The sequence below is a fragment of the Schistocerca americana genome, chromosome X (assembly GCF_021461395.2).
Source record: "Schistocerca americana isolate TAMUIC-IGC-003095 chromosome X, iqSchAmer2.1, whole genome shotgun sequence".
NCBI classification, from domain to species: domain Eukaryota; kingdom Metazoa; phylum Arthropoda; class Insecta; order Orthoptera; family Acrididae; genus Schistocerca; species Schistocerca americana.
In genome coordinates, this window is record NC_060130.1 from 103,134,706 (window position 1) to 103,152,904 (window position 18,199).

The 18,199-nt window shown below is 38.9% G+C and overlaps 1 protein-coding gene and 1 non-coding gene across 2 annotated transcripts in view; one reads left to right on the top strand and one right to left on the bottom strand.

The window, feature by feature from the left end:
• The window catches only part of LOC124555556 (histidine ammonia-lyase-like), a 244,837-nt gene that overhangs the window by 32,833 nt on the left and 193,805 nt on the right, over positions 1-18,199 (bottom strand). The window lies entirely within an intron of this gene.
• Positions 1,807-1,881, top strand: Trnat-ugu. Its single transcript has one exon. It is a non-coding gene; the product is annotated as a tRNA-Thr (tRNA).

Here is an 18,199-nt window from a genome sequence, read left to right on the forward strand (position 1 = left end):
ATAGATATAGATGTAGATGTCTGAATCTGTGGTACTATAACATGTGAAGCTAAGTTTTTATTTACATTACTCTCTGTAATTGTACCTATTTCAACCAACTGTACTCCTGACTGTGTGCACTTAAGTGTTTGAGTATACTCCCATAGAAACATGTATACTTTGTCTGTCTAAAATGAAATACAAAATGCAATTAATGTCCCCAATAATGAACAGTTCTATAAAGATTCTTTCTTAAGAAGGTGGAAGAAGTGTTACTTAAGACATTGTGGCAATGCACTACTACGTGTTTGTGTCCACCACCTGGCTGCCCTTGCAGATAATGTCATGTTATAGCAGACAATGCGGAGCCCAGCAAAAACCACAGCATGAGCTGTAGCATTCTAGGACAAGAGTTTTCTCTTCCACATGCTTCTTTGCCACAGTACCTGGGTTTTACCCAAAAAGCATGCTACAGGAACCACTCTGAACTCCCAACACTTCCCACACTGCTGCCAACCTGTCTACATGATCAGCACAGTGATTAAAAGTTCCTTGTGTGTTTAAATTATTAATTTAACAGAAGTTAATGGATTGCCATAGTGCAATAAAATAGGTGCATGAACTGTGTAAACATCAAAGGTGATTTGGTTTTATGTGCCTATTAAGCAAACAATATTGCAAACTTCCCTTGACACCCATGGAGAACTAATTGGTAAAGGACTGACACAATATTTTGGGACATAAATGACTCAGCACCACCTCACCTTGGCCTTTCTGACTGTGGGATATCTGCTTGACAGAGCCCATTTTGATATAGCAAGTTCAGTGTGATCTAACCCCATTGTCAACTACGTAACCTGTATACGGAGACAGTAACTTGTTCTCAAAAGAACAGTTACTGTTGATGACCGTGCAGCTTTTCCCTGTAATAAATGATGACTAACTGAAAACCTCAGCTGCCGACAGGTGTTGTTGATATACCTCGATGTGGACAGCGAAAATGTGTGCCCCGACCGGGACTCGAACCCGGGATCTCCTGCTTACATGGCAGGTGTTCTATCCATCTGAGCCACCGAGGACACAGACGAATAGCGCGACTGCAGGGACTTATCCCTTGCACGCTTCCAGTGAGACTCACATTCCCAACTGCCCACAATTCTACATATGTATTGTACCTTATAGACATTTGCCCAACCCCTCATTACTCGCGCACGCTTTGGCGATTCCCGTAAGAGTTTGGGCAACCTGTGCACATTCGCACAGATGAAGGTCAATGGCTGGGTAGTCCATAAGTATATATACGAAGACAGTAACTTGTTCTCAAAAGAACAGTTACTGTTGATGACCGTGCAGCTTTTTCCTGGAATAAATGATGAATAACTGAAAACCTCAGCTACCGACAGGTGTTGTTGATATACCTTGATGTGGAGCAGGAGATCCCGGGTTCGAGTCCCGGTCGGGGCACACATTTTCAGCTGTCCATATTGAGGTATATCAACAACACCTGTCGGCAGCTGAGGTTTTCAGTTAGTCATCATTTATTCCAGGGAAAAGCTGCAATGTCATCAACAGTAACTGTTCTTTCGAGAACAAGTTACTGTCTTCGTATATATAGTTAAAGGCTACCCAGCCATTGACCTTCGTCTGTGCAAATGCACACGGGTTGCCCAAACTCTTACGGGAATTGCCAAAGCATGGACAAGTAATGGGTGGTTGGGCAAATGTCTATAAGGTACAATACATACGTAGAATTGTGGACAGTTGGGAATGTGAGTCTCACGGGAAGCGTGCAAGGGATAAGTCCCTGCAGTCGCGCTATTCATCTGTGCCCTCGGTGGCTCAGATGGATAGAGCATCTGCCATGTAAGTAGGAGATCCTGGGTTCGAGTCCCGGTCGGGGCACGCATTTTCATCTGTCCACATCAAGGTATATCAACAACACCTGTCGGCAGCTGAGGTTTTCAGTTAGTCATCATTTACGTAACCTATTTTGGTGCCACGCATGTGGCCAAGGATGAAATCCAAATGTTGTTAGATTAGTTTTCTCAACAGACCACAAGTTCATTATTGAACTTTGCAATTTCTTTGGATATTGAACTGGATTAGTCACTACATTCTCGATTCGTAAATAGTATGTATTTTGCCTTGATCATTTTTGTCAGATTAGATATGCTCACATTACCCATGCAAGTCCAATTAACTGTGTATTGCAAAGTTTTTCATCCTTGTATTAAATTAGCCACCTTTGCTGTACCACAAGAATATTAATAATGTTGTTTCATGTTGCCTAAAGAGACTATATTAACTGATCTTTCCGAGAGATGTTGGGTACTCATGGCATGTTGTGGTATACCAATTGGCACAAGGTTCTTTTGTTCATATACATTTCTGCAAGTTTGTGCAACTGATTGTGCCTTGTTAATGTTCCAATAAAGTAACTATTCAAATCTGGATGTTCTATCATGACATGTTTCCATGATTTACCATTCTTTTTCAGCTTGCCTAGTAATACTGCTGTATTTGTATGTCATGTTCAGTGAGCAACAAATTCTCACAACATGTACACACAGATAATCTGTATAACTGACATCAGAGATAAGTGTGTAGAAATGGCCTTGTGACAAGCTGTTGTAACTGAGATCTGGTCTCTTCACCTACTCTTATGTCATATAATCATTGTAGCAAAGCAATGTGTTTACCATGAAAAGTACACACGATCGGAAATGAGAAGAACTGATAGGTCAAATCACAGCTATATGTGCCTATTTAATATTTATGCATATATTACTATAGAGCTTGAACTTTACATTAAGAACAATAATAACTATCCTGAGGCATACCTCAGGGCACTGGATTGACCCCTTTTTATTCTTGATGTATATCAATGATCAGACAGACAAAAAGGTTTTTGTAAAGAAAAAAAATCTGGTGCAGAGATTGGCAAATTGTGTTACATTTTCATAAATGTAAAATTGTGCACTTTACAAAATAAAAAAGTCCCTTGAGTACAATATCAATGACTCACTTGCAATTAATCAACTCATATAAATATTGGATGTAAAAATTTGTTGGGATATGAAGTGGAATGAACATATAAACTTAACTGTAGATGAAGGAGGTGGCAGACTTTTCTTCATATGTTGGATAATGGCAAAATGCAATCAGTCTACAAAGGAGATAATTTACCAAATATTTGTGTGGTGTATCCCAGAATATTGCTCAAATAGGTTTAACAGTGGAGTCTGAAAGTACACAAAGAAGAGTAGCATGGATAGTGAAAGATTTGCTTAACCCCCAGGAGAGAGTCACAGACATGCTGAAAACCTAAACTGGCAGACCCTTGATGACAGATGTCTGCAATCCCATAAAAGCCTTCTCACAACATTTCAAGAACAAGTATTAAGTGAGGAATCGAGAAGTATACTGCAGCCTCCTATGTATCAGTCCTGCAGAAACTATGAAGCCAAGCTTAGACTAATTACCATGGGCACTTAACTAGTAATTTTTCATATGTCCCATTTGCAAATGGAACTGGAAGAAATCTTAATTCTTGTTACAATAGGACAATCACTCTACCATTTTCTTCATTGTGGTTTTCAGAGTAAGGATGTCAATGTAGATGTAAATATATGGTCATTCACTGGACTCAAGTTTTGAAGTCAAAACCAAAATTCTAACTTTAAACTTTAAGTAAGTAGTGTGATGGAAGCTCTGAGGTATTTAATGAACTAAAAAATGTAACTGGAGAATCATTATGATCCATAATGATGATCACCAAATGATACTGTTATTTTCCCAATAATGAGCACCAATATTTCTGTTTTAACAGCTACAAGTCAGTCTTTCCCATGGTGAAAATATTGTCTCTTGCAAAATCATGGGTTGCCATGATTTGTGTTTGTGCTAGATCACCACACCACATGGGTAGGAAGAAATCGTGAAATATAGTTCATATTTGGCATGATATAGATACCAAATTATTCTTCTTTTTTTTCTTGGAAAATGTCTAACAAGCAGCATCTGCTGCCATTTGGCCCACAGATAAAGTAGCAGCCATGTAAGCATGTTCTCTCAGATGGTACTTATCCACAAAATGTCAGCTATGTGATTATGGGAAAAAAGATGCTCTTTCTTCATTGCAAGTGTACACAACACTAAAATTACATTCAAGAGAGAATGGAAGAAACTCTGCCTTAGTATGCTGGACTATTCCTCCCTAATATTTCTAAAGAAGAAGAGAGGGCTTTTGTAGAGAGATTTGTGCACTATCAAAAGGGCTAACATTTTACCATGCTCCTAAATTTAAGCAAATTTTCCTAATTACACTATTTTTCTTTAATTTGAACTTATTACTGTAATTTCTCAGCAGTGGAGGATGTTGACAGTGCATCTGATGCACTACAGTTAGCAGCTGTCCAGCACTGTCAGAAGTGTGATTAGAGTGTCATGTGTGCACAGCTAAGCAAGTGACCACGTGCCTGTCTTGTTCAGTATGTTGGTTGAGCTCTGTTAAATATCACCATGTCAGGCATGGACACATTAATGGCCATAAAATTTTCTTTAGGAAATCAATCAAAGAACCTTTACAATATAATCCTGTCACTGAAATAAGCCTAGAACATGTATGAATGCATGGTCTCAAAGAGGTATGACCAAACCTTCCCAGGCATCCAGCCATGTCACATGTTTGTATATCCTTGAGATTTTGGCTGAGTGAACCATAACCATTGTCAAGTGGTAATTATATGCATTTTGATTGCAAGACTTATTACTGTCTGCGATGCCAGTAGTGCTCAGTTCATCACAACATAAAGCAATGTTTTGGTCCCTGCAACTTGCAATGGGTGGTAGCTAACCTATTCATAGAAACTTTTGAGAATATTACCTTCAACACAGCTGCTGCAAAATCAATTTGCTTTTACTACTATTTTGACAACACATTTGTTGTCTGGCCACCCTGACATGAAAACCAGGAAGAAATCTTGTCATACTTCAATAGCATTCCTGACTACTTCAAATTAATGATGGAAGCTGAAAAATTTGGTGCCATGACTTTGCTTTGTCTTCATCCAGCAAAAACCCAGTGAATGTCTCAGCTCCTTTGTATACAGAAAATTCAGTCACACAGACTGGTATTTCCATGCTTTCATGTAGAACCACCCGGCTCAAAAGCACGCTGTTCTTCAGAGCTTGGATCATTGAATGGAATCTGCCTCTGATGCCAAAAACTTTCCACAAGAACTTTTTCTGTGAGAATGGCTAAAACAACAACAAAATATTGCTAGTAATTCCAGAAAGTATCCACAAGCAGGAAAATCACCAAAAAGAAGAGTAAAAGGGTTTTGGTTTTGCATTTTGTGCTTCAGTGACAGGAAAGTGAGACAACTCCTGACAAGACTTAACATCAAGTCAACCTATAGGCTTCCAGTTGAAATATACCAACCAATAAAGCCTGTGGAAGATAATTTGGGCCTCACAATTTACATTGTTCACAAAATACTAGACAAGTACAGACTATACACAACACAACAACACCAGACTGGCATCTACATCTACATCTAGGTACATACCTTGCAAGCCACTGTATGAAGTGTGGTAGAGAGTTCCCTGTATCACCACTGATCATTTCCTTTCCTGTTCCACTCATAAATAGAGTGAGGGAAAAACAATTGTCTATATGCCTCTGTACAAGCCCTAATCTCTTGAATCTTATCTTCATGGTTATTATACGAAATGTACATTGGCAGCAGTGGAATAATTCCATAGTCATCTACATCTACATACATACTTCGCAATCCACCATACAGTGCATGGTGGAGGGTACCTCGTACTACAACTAGCATCTTCTCTCCCTATTCCACTCCCAAACAGAACGAGGGAAAAATGACTGCCTATATGCCTCTGTACGATCTCTAATCTTTCTTATCTTATCTTTGTGGTCTTTCTGCAAAATATAAGTTGGCGACAGTAAAACTGTACTGCAGTCAGCCTCAAATGCTGGTTCTCTAAATTTCCTCAGTAGTGATTCATGAAAAGAACACCTCCTTTCCTCTAGAGCCTCCCACCCTAGTTCCTGAAGCATTTCCATCCTCAAATGGCAGTTCTCTAAATTTTCTCAATAGTACCCTCAAAAAAATGGTGCTTTCCTTCTAATGATTCCCATTTGAGTTTCTGAAGCATCTCTGTAATACCTGCATGTTGTTGAAACCTACCGGAAACAAACGTAGCAGCCTGCCTCTAAATTGCGTAATGTCTTCCTTTAATCTGACCTGGTGCAGATTCAAAACACTCAAATAGTACTCAACAATGGGTTGCACTAGTGTCCTATATGCAGTCCCCTTCACAGATGAAGTATACTTTCCTAAAATTCTCCAAATAAGCCAAAGTTGACCATTTGCCTTCCCTACTACAATCCTTAAATGCTCATGCCATTTCATATAGCTTTGCAGCATTACACCTAGATATTTAATTGATGTGACTGTGTCAAGTACCACACTATTAATGCTGTATTCAAACATCATCTTTCATTCTTCTACATTTAGAGCTAGCTGCTGTTCATCACCCCAACTACACATTTTGTCTGTCATCTTGTATCCTCCTACAGTCACTCAATGCTGACATCTTTCTGTACATCACAGCATCATCAACAAACATGTGCAGACTGCTGCTTTCTCTGTCTGCCAGACCATATATATATATATATAAAGTAACAGTGGTCCTGTCACACTTCCTTGGGACACTCCTGATGATACCCGTGTCTCTGATGAACACTCACATCGAGGACAATATGCTGGGTTCTGATACTTAAGATGTTTATGAGTCACTCATACCTGGGAACTTATTCCATATGCTTGTAACTTAGTTAACAGTCAGCAGTTGCATCGTCTCAAATGCTTCACATAAATCTAGGAATATGGATTCTGCCTATTGGCCTTCATCCACAGTTCACAGGATACCATATGAGAAAAGGCAAGCTGAGATTCACAAGAATGATGTTTTCTAGAACAATGCTCATTTGTAGACAGAGGCTTTTCCCTCTCAACAAAATTTATTATATTCAGACTGAGAATGTGTTCAATGATTCTGCAGCAAACTGATGTTTAGGATATTGGTACATAATTTTGTGGATCCGTTCTTTTACACTTCTTTTTTATATGAGCCACCTGTGCTTTTTTTCCAACCACTTGGGACTTTTTGTTGGGTGAGAGATTCATGATAAATGCAAGCTAAGTAGGGGGCCAATGCTGTAGAGCTCTTACTGTAAAATAAAATTGGAATTCCATCAGAACCTTATGACTTATTTGCTTTCAACTCTTTCAGTTGTTTCTCTATCTCATCCATGCTTATTACTATGTCCTCCAGAAGGAGGCCTGTGTGATGGTCACATGACAGTGTGTTTGTATGCTTCTCCTGGATGAATGATTTCTTAAATGTGAAATTTAAAACTTTGGCTTTACTTTTGCTATCTTCTATTGTCACACTTGATGGTCAATGGGTGACTGGATTGAAGCCTTAGATCCACTTAGCAATTTTACATAGGACTGGAATTTTCTTGGGTTCCCTGCAAGATCTTCTTCTTAAGTGTGAGGGTGATACTTGTTGTAAGCTTTGTGCATCAATTTTGTCACATATACACAAATTTCTATTAACTCTGGCCTGTCATCATCTGCCAATTATCTTTTGAACTGAGAGTTCAACAGCCTTTGCTTCCTCAGCATTTTTCAAATTTCGTTCTTAAACCATGATGGGTCTTTTCCCTCCTTAATGTACTTACTGGGCACATACTTCACCAGAGTATGATTTACAATCTGTTTAAAATTTGCCCATAATTCCTCTACATCAATCATACTGGAACTAAATGATGTCAATTCATTGTCTAAATGGGATGCTAACAACTGTCTATCTGCACTTTCTAGCAGAAATACTGTCCTGGCTTCTTCACTGATTTATTAACTTTATGAACCAAAGTCACTAGTATGATGACCTCATGGTCACTAATCCCTGTCTATACACTGATACTGTTGATTAGGTCAGGCCTGTTTGTAGTGTCAAAGTGTAAAATATTTACATTGTGTGTGAGCTGTCGAACCAAGTGCTCAAGACAGTTTTTGAAAAGGATGTTCAAAAGAATTTCTCAAGACTGTCTGTCTGCACCCTGTGCAATGAATCCATAGACATCCCAGTCTATAGTCCATAGGTTAATGTTGTCTCCAACTAATATTGCATGATCTGGGTATTTCCATGCTACTGTCTGCAGACTTTCTTTCAATGACTCTGAAACCATCACAGTGGCATCGAGTGACTGGTAAAAACATTCAACAATTAACTTTATTTCACATAGATCTGCTATTTGCCACCAGATAATTGCACTGTCACATTCAAATTTGGCCTCAACAGAGACAATATATTTGTCAACTGCAATGAACACACCCACTCCTACGGCATTTAATCTGTCTTTTTGATATACATTCAATTAATTGCTAAATATCTGAGAGATTTCTACTTCTGGTTTCTGCCATCTCTCTTTCCCATGAATTATTTGAGCATGAGAAGCTTCCTGGAGGGCAGTGAATTCAGGGACTTTGTTATGAATACTTTGACAATTTACTAACAAAATTTTGGTAGTTGAAGTGTCTTTACTCTGAATGCAGTTTGATTTTGCTATCTGTGTATCGAGTGTGAGTGTTCCTCAGAGTACCTCAAACTACCATCTAGCCTAAAAGACCCTCTTGTACACTCCACAAATACTCTGCTACATAAGTAGTTGCTTCCTTTGTGTAGTGTGTCCTCACCTACCAAGGGGAGCCCAATAACAAAGGTCCAGAAATCTGTGGCCAAAACTGTCACAAAGTCGATGAAGCCTTTAGTTAAGACCCTCCACTTGGCTCCAAACCAAAGGACCCCGATTCAGTAGTGGAACAATGATGCAATTTGTGAGCTCTGCTAGCAGTCCACATGCAAGGCCAGCAGCCTTCACCATGCCCAACAGCCACCTGCATGAAGTGAGGATGGCTTCAAAACCCAAGCGACAGGTGTCGTCGGTGCCAACACGAGCCACAATTTCCAGATGATTGCACTCTGCATTCTCAATAGCTGCAGGCAAAGCCTCCTCCACATTTTTTTGGATGAAGCCCCCCCCCCCCCCCTCCAGCAGAAATACTGAGTGCATATTGACTTTCTTTCTGGCCTTGAATGCTGTCTGCCTAAGGGACTCCATAATGTGTCTAATGTTGGAGCTCACGATAACTAGTAAACCCCTGCCCCTGTGAGCCTGCTTGGACCCTCCTGGAGGAGTGGTCACCTGTCCATTTACAGGGTGAACGGGCAAGGCCAGATGGCCAACTTCAAATTGGCCCTCTGCCTTGAGCAATGTGAACATGTTACAACCCACCATTTACCCTCATGTAAGGGCAGATCCACCATGTCGGATACACTAGGAGCTACATCCTGAAGCAGCAGCCTGAAAATGACTAACCATAATCAAAAGCGCAGTCAGCTGTTTGTGAACTGCCACCAGTTCTTCCTGTGTCTGCACACAACATGCATATGCCCTACACATTGCAGTATTACTAACTTAAGAATTGACAATAAAAGCACAGACAGAAACGTGGACATGCAGCTTGATAATCTCCTGATGGGTCACCAAAGGAGCCTGACACTTTATGAGTCATGAGCTGAAATGAAAACTGCACCACAGACTGCCTGACAACACTTTACAGTTACAAAAATGTGAGATTGCACCTTTTTTTCTTTAAAAAAAAAATGCAAGGAATTCAAGAAATATACCGTTAAGAAAGCACAGAAGAAGCTAAATATGTAACTTGCTACTCTCCATGTGTGTATCAGACAGCAGTTGTAGCCTGAACAGAGGAGTGTCTTCCTATCTGCTATCCTCAGTAATCACTGGTAGATTAAATTGAGGTGTAACATAAACAAAACTGCATTCAGTGGCATGTCTGTCATCATAAGGGCTAATGGTTTTTGTGCTAGCGTAATAAAATAACATATAGAGCTCAAACTATGCTCACTAGACAAAACATTAGTAACTGCATTGAAAGAGCACACTGGTTACATTGAAGCACTGTAGAAACTATAAAAGTGGTACCAGATGGTCACATGACACTCCACTACTGGTAGTGAAGTGGTGTGTATGTGCCACACAGATGTATGGAACCAATGCAGTGAGATGGGTTGACATGTAAATATGACAGAATGGTGGAAGGTAGCTATCAAGTTTTGATGTGCCCATAACCATGCCATAAATGAAGTTGCCTCATTTGTTGGGTTGCTATATCAATGCAGACTACCTGATGTGTCTGCAAGAATGGTACATCATTCTCTGTCATGGCATAAGAACACTGGTCATCAAAAGATCCTAACTGACAAGGATCAGAGACAAGCATTATGCCTTGTTAATGATATCTGCTTTTAAGGAACTGATGCTGTCAGTAAATGGAAGTCCATCGCATCCAGTTTCTGAATGTATGTTGCAAAGTGAACTGGATGCATCAGGCAGTCTGAGATAGGTACTTAGCAAAGGGCTACTTCTCACAGCAGCAAATCTTCAGTGGACCAAACAACATAGAAACTGGACAACAGCTGACTGGAGGCATGTAGCATGGCCGAACAAGTTGTGATTTTGTCTCTTTTCAAATGATGCAAGATATCAACTATACTAATGGGTCAATGAGGCATTTAACTTGCAGTGTATGGAGGGTGTAGTTCAGGCTGGAGGTTGTTCTGAGATGTTTTGGGGGTATTTTTCATATTATGACTTTGGCCTACTCATTCAGGTTACTGTGAACACGAACTATGATGGTTATTTCAACATTCTTATTCTACCTCTCCATGGTGAGTATGCTATGGACCCTCCCACATCCCAAGATAACAACGGCCATTTTCACAAGGCTTCAAACATAGCAACATGGACTAGCTCCACTTGCTATAATCTCATTCACTAACTATTTTTTCTGTTCACTGTTCAATATGTGATACATGCACTGTGAATATATGAACTTTCCAATTTCTTATTCAAGTGTTATTTTTCAAAACTTTACTGTTCAATCTATAGTTTACAGTCTGCTGATGGCAGCAGTGTAAATATTTCATATAAAAACATTTTCCTTAATGAAATATTCAAAATTCAGAGTTCAATAAAATCATGTGCTCTTCAAAATTCAACCCCACTAATGACTGTTTGTTTTAGGATTGGTATACTTTATTTGAAAGCCATTATTCCCATCTGTCTTAAGAATATCAACAATGTGAGGGAAAGGTAGATTGCTACTTATCATAAAGATGGCATGTTAAGTTGCAGACAGGCACAACTAAAAGACACTTATGCATTAGCTTTTGGCCACAGCCTTCATCAGAAACTCACACACACTTTCATTCACACAAGCAGCACACCTCAAGCACACATGGTCGCCATCTGCAGCAGCTCGGACTGGCATTCTGCTCTGTCTTCTGGCCCCTGCCATTCTGTATTGGATGGCTGCTGTGCCATTTGGATATCATATGGAGGAGCATGGCCTCAGCACACTGCCATAATGGCCATTTTCAGCTTCCTACACCTTGGAGCAACAACTTCTCAATTAACTGGCTCTTCAGGTAGCATCATGAGGCTGAATGCACCCTGTTCTGTTCCTCCCACCAAGGAAGAAACACTAGCAATACTGGGACTCAAACATGGGTCCTCACATAGCAATCAGATATTCTGACCACTTAGCTGCAGAGGTAGATTGTTTTTGATTAACTGATATTTTAACTATCTAAATAAGGAATTATGCTGAACAGCTGGACTTAATAAGACTTCTGATTTAATTTTGATGTATAAGATTTGAATCTAGTGGGCTCTTTCTTGATAGTGGTCTCCATTAGAGTTACACTCTACCAAAACTACCATTCAGTAGTTTTGGTACACTATATAAATGATATAGTAAACAATAGGATTACCTGTAGTGTTGGTAGCATTGGTAGGGCAAGAACATGATGAATATGTAAGAGAAAATCTGGGAGCCAACAACTTCTCCTTGGTTGTTTGGCACATAATTAGAAGCACCCATCTTTCAGTGTCTGTCCATTGCGTATTTTAAACCCTTAAAGAATATGAACTGCATTTTATAAGTAATAAAAATTATTTGCTCTCATAACTTTGTGCTTTTATGTAATGAAAGCAATTACTTTTGATAAAAGTACAGTTTACATACACAAACATAAAAAATCTATATAATTATTATTGTTATTTTGTAATCAATAAAATGTTCTTCATCATGATCAAAGGCAAAGTTCCTGTTATTATTGATAAATGTGAACATTGTTTATGAATAACAGAAAGATGTTTTACATATGTTCAATGAAGTATTGAAACAATGTTAGGCACACTTTTGTTTTGCAGTTTTTTTAATTTACCTTTTCTTTGAGGAGATTGCATTTTATAGAACTACATGATAAATCTGCATTATTATTTTTAATTTTTACTGCCACATACCTCTTTTTCATGTTACAAATCAACAATTTTTGAATAAAAGCTGAATTAAACACTGGCAATTTCAATTTTGCTATAAATACCATTTATTTTTAAGTAACAGACAAGTGGATAACTATGTAGAACAAAATGTTCCATAAGTTATTCAGGCCTTCATATATCCTCACTCAGTTTCTAGATGGTTCACCATTTCCATTTTCTAGGTGGATCTAATAAGACACTGATTGCATATGTAAACAAAGTAATTGATATGAGGTAACACGTGCTAGGTGTGAAACACACCTAATGTATAGGTAACGTGGGTATGACCTTAAGTAACCAAGGCTACTAAGAAAACTACCATAGTCTATGCTTGCTTACGAGAGTTTACAGCAGCCTACAGTAGTTTTACAAATCTAGTCTCCAGCCAATTAACACCCACCTCCACACTTCAGCACATAATAAATTCACCAATTAACAGTGTTATTCAACCCTGATGGCCGCCATCCTTTCCTTATGAAGCTGCAGCACTAGTAAATGTATGTTTGGACACTAACTCATTGCAAAAGTATACAGGACTCCTCACTAATGGCTTGATTTTTATGCAGTTGCACCGCCACTGATGTTGACTAACAGATTTATAATAACATTTCATCCAGTTGCTAATAAAAAAATAAAAAGAAAGAAAAAGGTGCAGTTCATATAATTTTGACTACCAGGTTTTAATACATAACATATAAAATACTGCCCTGCCTTCGAGTGCACTAGCCAACAAATCTACCAGTACTATGATTTGCCTAAGTCTTACACTCAAATTTGGCCCACTATTTTCCCCATACCACTCAAAGCACTTTTTTATTGATTGAGCCCTTCCACCAAAAGCGAGATATTGTACCCCACAGCAATCAGTTTCCATTCCATATCATCTATATCATTGTGTTCATCCTCATCTTAGTTTCACATTAGCGCACTTTCCTTTCTTTTGTCAGATAATGAAACTTCTGGATTCAAAAGACAGCAATTCTTACTTTTTTTTGCCCATGCAAGCTAATGGTTTACAACCAGCTACTATTAAAGTACAATTTTAGTTGTTATACAGAATTTATGAAGTTGCGTAATAACTGCTATGGTTGTATAGATCAATCTTAAACAGCAGAAGCTTAAACTAAAATAGAAATAGAATCGACAGAACCTCCATCATAGGGTATGCAAAGGGAGAGAAAAATCATTTCCATAGGTCGTTAACCTCTGCTCTTGAATACTGCAGCATTTCAACAAAAACATGTATCTGAGAATGTATTGCATGCTTGGAATGGTTCTTGCTATTTTCCCAGATATTACTCATACTACGGATATACATGCATTTTCTTTCTCTCCAGCATCAAAAGGATGATGCTCGTATTGCATGGTAGTTTGTCCCAGAACCTCTTATAGCTCAGTATGCTTTCAAAAATTCTTCAGTGTTTAATAGTATATTATGTTAGGCTCAGTTCAACCAGGAGGTAAAATTCCTAGTGTTGACAACAGAAATACTTAAAAGCAGAGAGCATTATTTTTTAGATTTTGAAGCCTGCATGATTTTTCCTCAGGGAGGAAAGAGGGATAGATCAGCGTAAGCTGGAAACAAGGGGTATGTCACTTGAACCCTAGACTGAGAGGGACCCACTTGTAGTGAGGAAAAAGAAAGTCATAGATAAAAGAGTAGATGTCAGAGAGAGTACAAGAAAACAGATTGGACATTGGTACGCACTGTTCTAGCTTAAGTTCAGAGATGACAAAGTGATGTGTGTTAAAAAAGCAAGATAAGTGAAAAGCGCAATGAATAATGTAATTAAGAAATCAGAGGAAGGCAGAAAGAAGAGGGAAAGAAACATTAATAAAGATACAGTGGGAGTGGTGAGATTGAGTGGAGGAGGATGAAGACATAAGGCAACTGAGCTATTGGAAGTTCTAGGACAAACCACCATGTAACAAAATTCTACTACTGCGAAAAAGGGATGTTGTTAACGAAAATTAAATCCAGGGAAGTGGCAGGATGCAATTTCCCACTGGTTGAACTTCATTATTTACTCCATTACTTTTTATCATGTATGAATGTATGCTCTCGTGGCAATGTACATTAATAAAATATTCTCAGGTTTCAAAACGCACCAAGTGGTTAACTGCCCATGAGCTTCTAGCAGAGATCTCTGCCATTGTCAAATGGTTGACTGTCATGTGAGTGCCACTGCCATGCTTATATAGCTGTGCCAGCAACAGTGATATCTCTAGTGCCCATTTCTGCACCATATATGGCAATGCTTTGGTGGTGCAGCAATCACAATATCAAAACATTGTCATATATGATGAGGGACTGGGCACCAGTGGTGTCACTGGCAGTGGCGTGGCTATATAAGCATAGCAATGGCATTCACACGATAGTTCACCCTGTCCCTTCTATCATCTCTAAACTGAAGTTGACACATTGCTTACCAATGTGCACTCTTTGATGTCTTAATCTCTCTGGAGCCTTATCCATTATCTTTGTCTCCCGACATGCTTACTACAGGTGAGTCCCTCTTAACCTAATAACGCATCATCTGCTCCTTGTTGCCACCCTCTCCCAACTAATTGCACATTCCTTCCTGTGGAAGGAACATATAAGTTTATACTTTTCATGGCTTTGATTTGCAGTACTTGGAATTTTTCCAACTAGAAGTAAACAATGGCCAAACAGTCTATCTCCTCATAATTCAAAAGTTTTCTCACTCAAATTTTACAGTTAGTATAATATCTTTTGTGACTTCAGTTAAAAACAGTGAACATTTGATATTTCTGTTATTCAGCTAGGTGAAGAGCTGTTTGGTTATACAGGAGGGATTTGTTCTGGAGGTGTAATAAAAGGTCATATAAATTATTAAGTACTCTCTAAAGCACTGGAGGGGACTAAAAATGCTGTTCAGACCCTAGACCCAATGAAGGGAAACTCCTAATCTACACCTCCACATGGCAGAGTGTGGGCAACATCGCTTCATGTGATGGCTAATGTAGACAGGGACCTAGGAATGGCCGGGATAAGTCATCACCCCAGCATTTGCTGGGCAGGGCAACCTCTTGCCCTGGAAATGACAAATCATTTCCAAAGGCAGAAGAACCAGCTGATAGTCAACAGCGTAGGATGTGGAAGGTAACAGGAAACTTCCACATTAAAGAACTACAGATATCCCAAGCACCAGCAGTAAACCACGCCAGTATATTCTCTAAAAATTTCTGGAGATAAAGTAGTCCCCCAGTTGGATCTTTGGGTGGGGACTGCAAAAGATACAGACAAGGTGAAGAAAAAGAACCCAATTTTAACATAGCAACTTGGCATGTGAGAACACTGCTTCAGTGTAGCAAATTAGGAAACCTAAAATTTGAAATGGAATGAATGGAAATTTATACCCTGGGCATATCAAAGATGAGATGGCTCCAACCTGGTGATTCCTGGTCTGAAGAATACAAAGTCATCCACACTGGAACTGACCCAGATAGACCAGGGAAGGGAGGAACTGGAATAATTTTGAGGAGAAACTAAGGCTCATGTGTTCAAGGGATATGTGCAATATAGCTCTCAAATAATACTATTCAGACTTGAAACTAAACCAAAGGACACTGTGATAATAAAAGTATACATGCCAACATCCAAATAAGAAGATGCAGTCATTGATGACATATACAAAGAAATAAGTAATGCGGTGAGAAAGGTTAAGGGAGATGAAAACCTGATTTTCATGGGTGACATCTGTGCAGAACTAATAAATAATGCTGGTAACAGCACAAAAATGATGCTGCTTAAACTTATTAGGTCCATCTATAACACAGGAGAGATATGGACAGACTTTCAGAAACACATCATTGTTACTATATCAAAAAAGGCAGCAGCTACAAAATGTGAACAGTACTGAAATTTAAGCCTAATATCACATACACCAAAAGTTCTCATAAAAATAATTCTGAAGAGAATTGAAGAGAAGGTGGAGGACATGCTGAGTGAATATCAGCTTATTTTCAGAAGGGGATTGGGAACAAGAGAAGTGATTCTGGCATTGAGACGCCTTATCAAAAAGCAATTACAGAAAAATAAACCAACTTATATTGCTTTTGTAGACCTGGAAAAGGCATTTGATAATGTTATCTGGCAAGAGATGTTCAGAGTGCTGAGGAAAAGTGGAATGAAGTATGAAGACATCCGTGTGATACTTAGTTTCTATAAGAATGAGCTGGCAGTGATTAGGAACTGTCACCTGGGACAAGAAGCAAATATTAGAAAAGGGATAAGACAAGGACATGTTCTTTCTCTTCTTATATTCAGTGCTTACATCTGGAAGCTATAGACCAAATTTGAGAAACTACTGAGGTGGGGATCAAAATTAATGGGCAGAACGTAGACATGTGATGTTATGCAGATGATATTCTATAGTCATGGAGACAAAAGAAGATCTAGAGGAAGTCCTCAGAACAATGGAAAGGATTCTATGCAATCAGCACATAGAAAGAGAATAAACAAGAAAAAGACTAAAGTAATGGTATTCAGTACAGAAGCAGAGTATGAACCTCTGAGAATGAGAACTGGAAGAGAGGAGCTGGAAGTGATAGAGGAATTTACCTACTTGGAAAGCAAAATCACAAGGGATGGTAGAAGCCAGAAAGAAATTGTGAGCAAAATACAACAGACCAAAATTACATTTAATCTGGGGAGATACTTTCTCACCAGCAAGAACATCAGTCTGAAAATAAGGAAATGTATCATGAAAGCTTTCATTTGAAGTTTGGTGCTATATGGATGTGAAACTTGGACAATGGGAAGGAAAGAGAGAAGATGGCTAGAGGCCCTGGAGATGTGGTGCTACAGAAGTGTGAAGAAGATCATCTGGAGAGACAAAGTAACAAATGAAGAGGTGCTTAGAAGAGTACAGGAAACCAGATCTCTGTGGAGACAAACTTGTAGGGCACATTCCAAGGCACAACAACATCACTGGAACAATAGTAGAAGGAGCTACTGACGAAAGAAATCGGTGGGATATCATATATGCAACAGACCATGAATGATGTTGGATGTAACACGTACATGGAAATGAAGAGTAAGGCAGACAGAAGAGAGGAATGGCACTCTGTTGCAAACCAATATCAGGGTGGAACACTAAAAGAAGAAGAAGGAGGAGGAGGAGGAGTAAAGGAGACAACTCACCAAAAGGCAGAAGCGCTGCATTGTCGATAGGCACATAAAAAAGTTCTAATAGCAGCTAAGAAACTAAATAATGACTCATATATCAGGAAAGGTACTAACAAAATAAAATCAACCTGGGAGGTAGTAAATAGGAGCAGAGATAAACAAAAAATTAAAAACAGAATTTTTGTAATTAAAAGCAAAGGGAAAACAGTTGAGGACCCACTACAGATAGCCAACATATTCAACACACATTACACAAATATCACAACAAATCTAATTCAAGGAAAATGTGATTTCAGCTCCAGAGTGCAACTACCAATGAATGATAAAACCATGTTTCTATACCCTGTTACTGGATTAAAGGTACAAAATGCCTTAAATCAGTTAAAAAATAAAATGACATGTGGCTGTGATGGGATTCCAGACAAAGTAATAAAGAACAGTGCAAGATACATAGCTTGCCCACTTGATGACATGATTAACATGCCATTTAGCACAGGAGTCTTCCCAGAAAAACTAAAGAAATTGATTGTCAAGCCTATTTATAAGAAGGGTGACCAGTC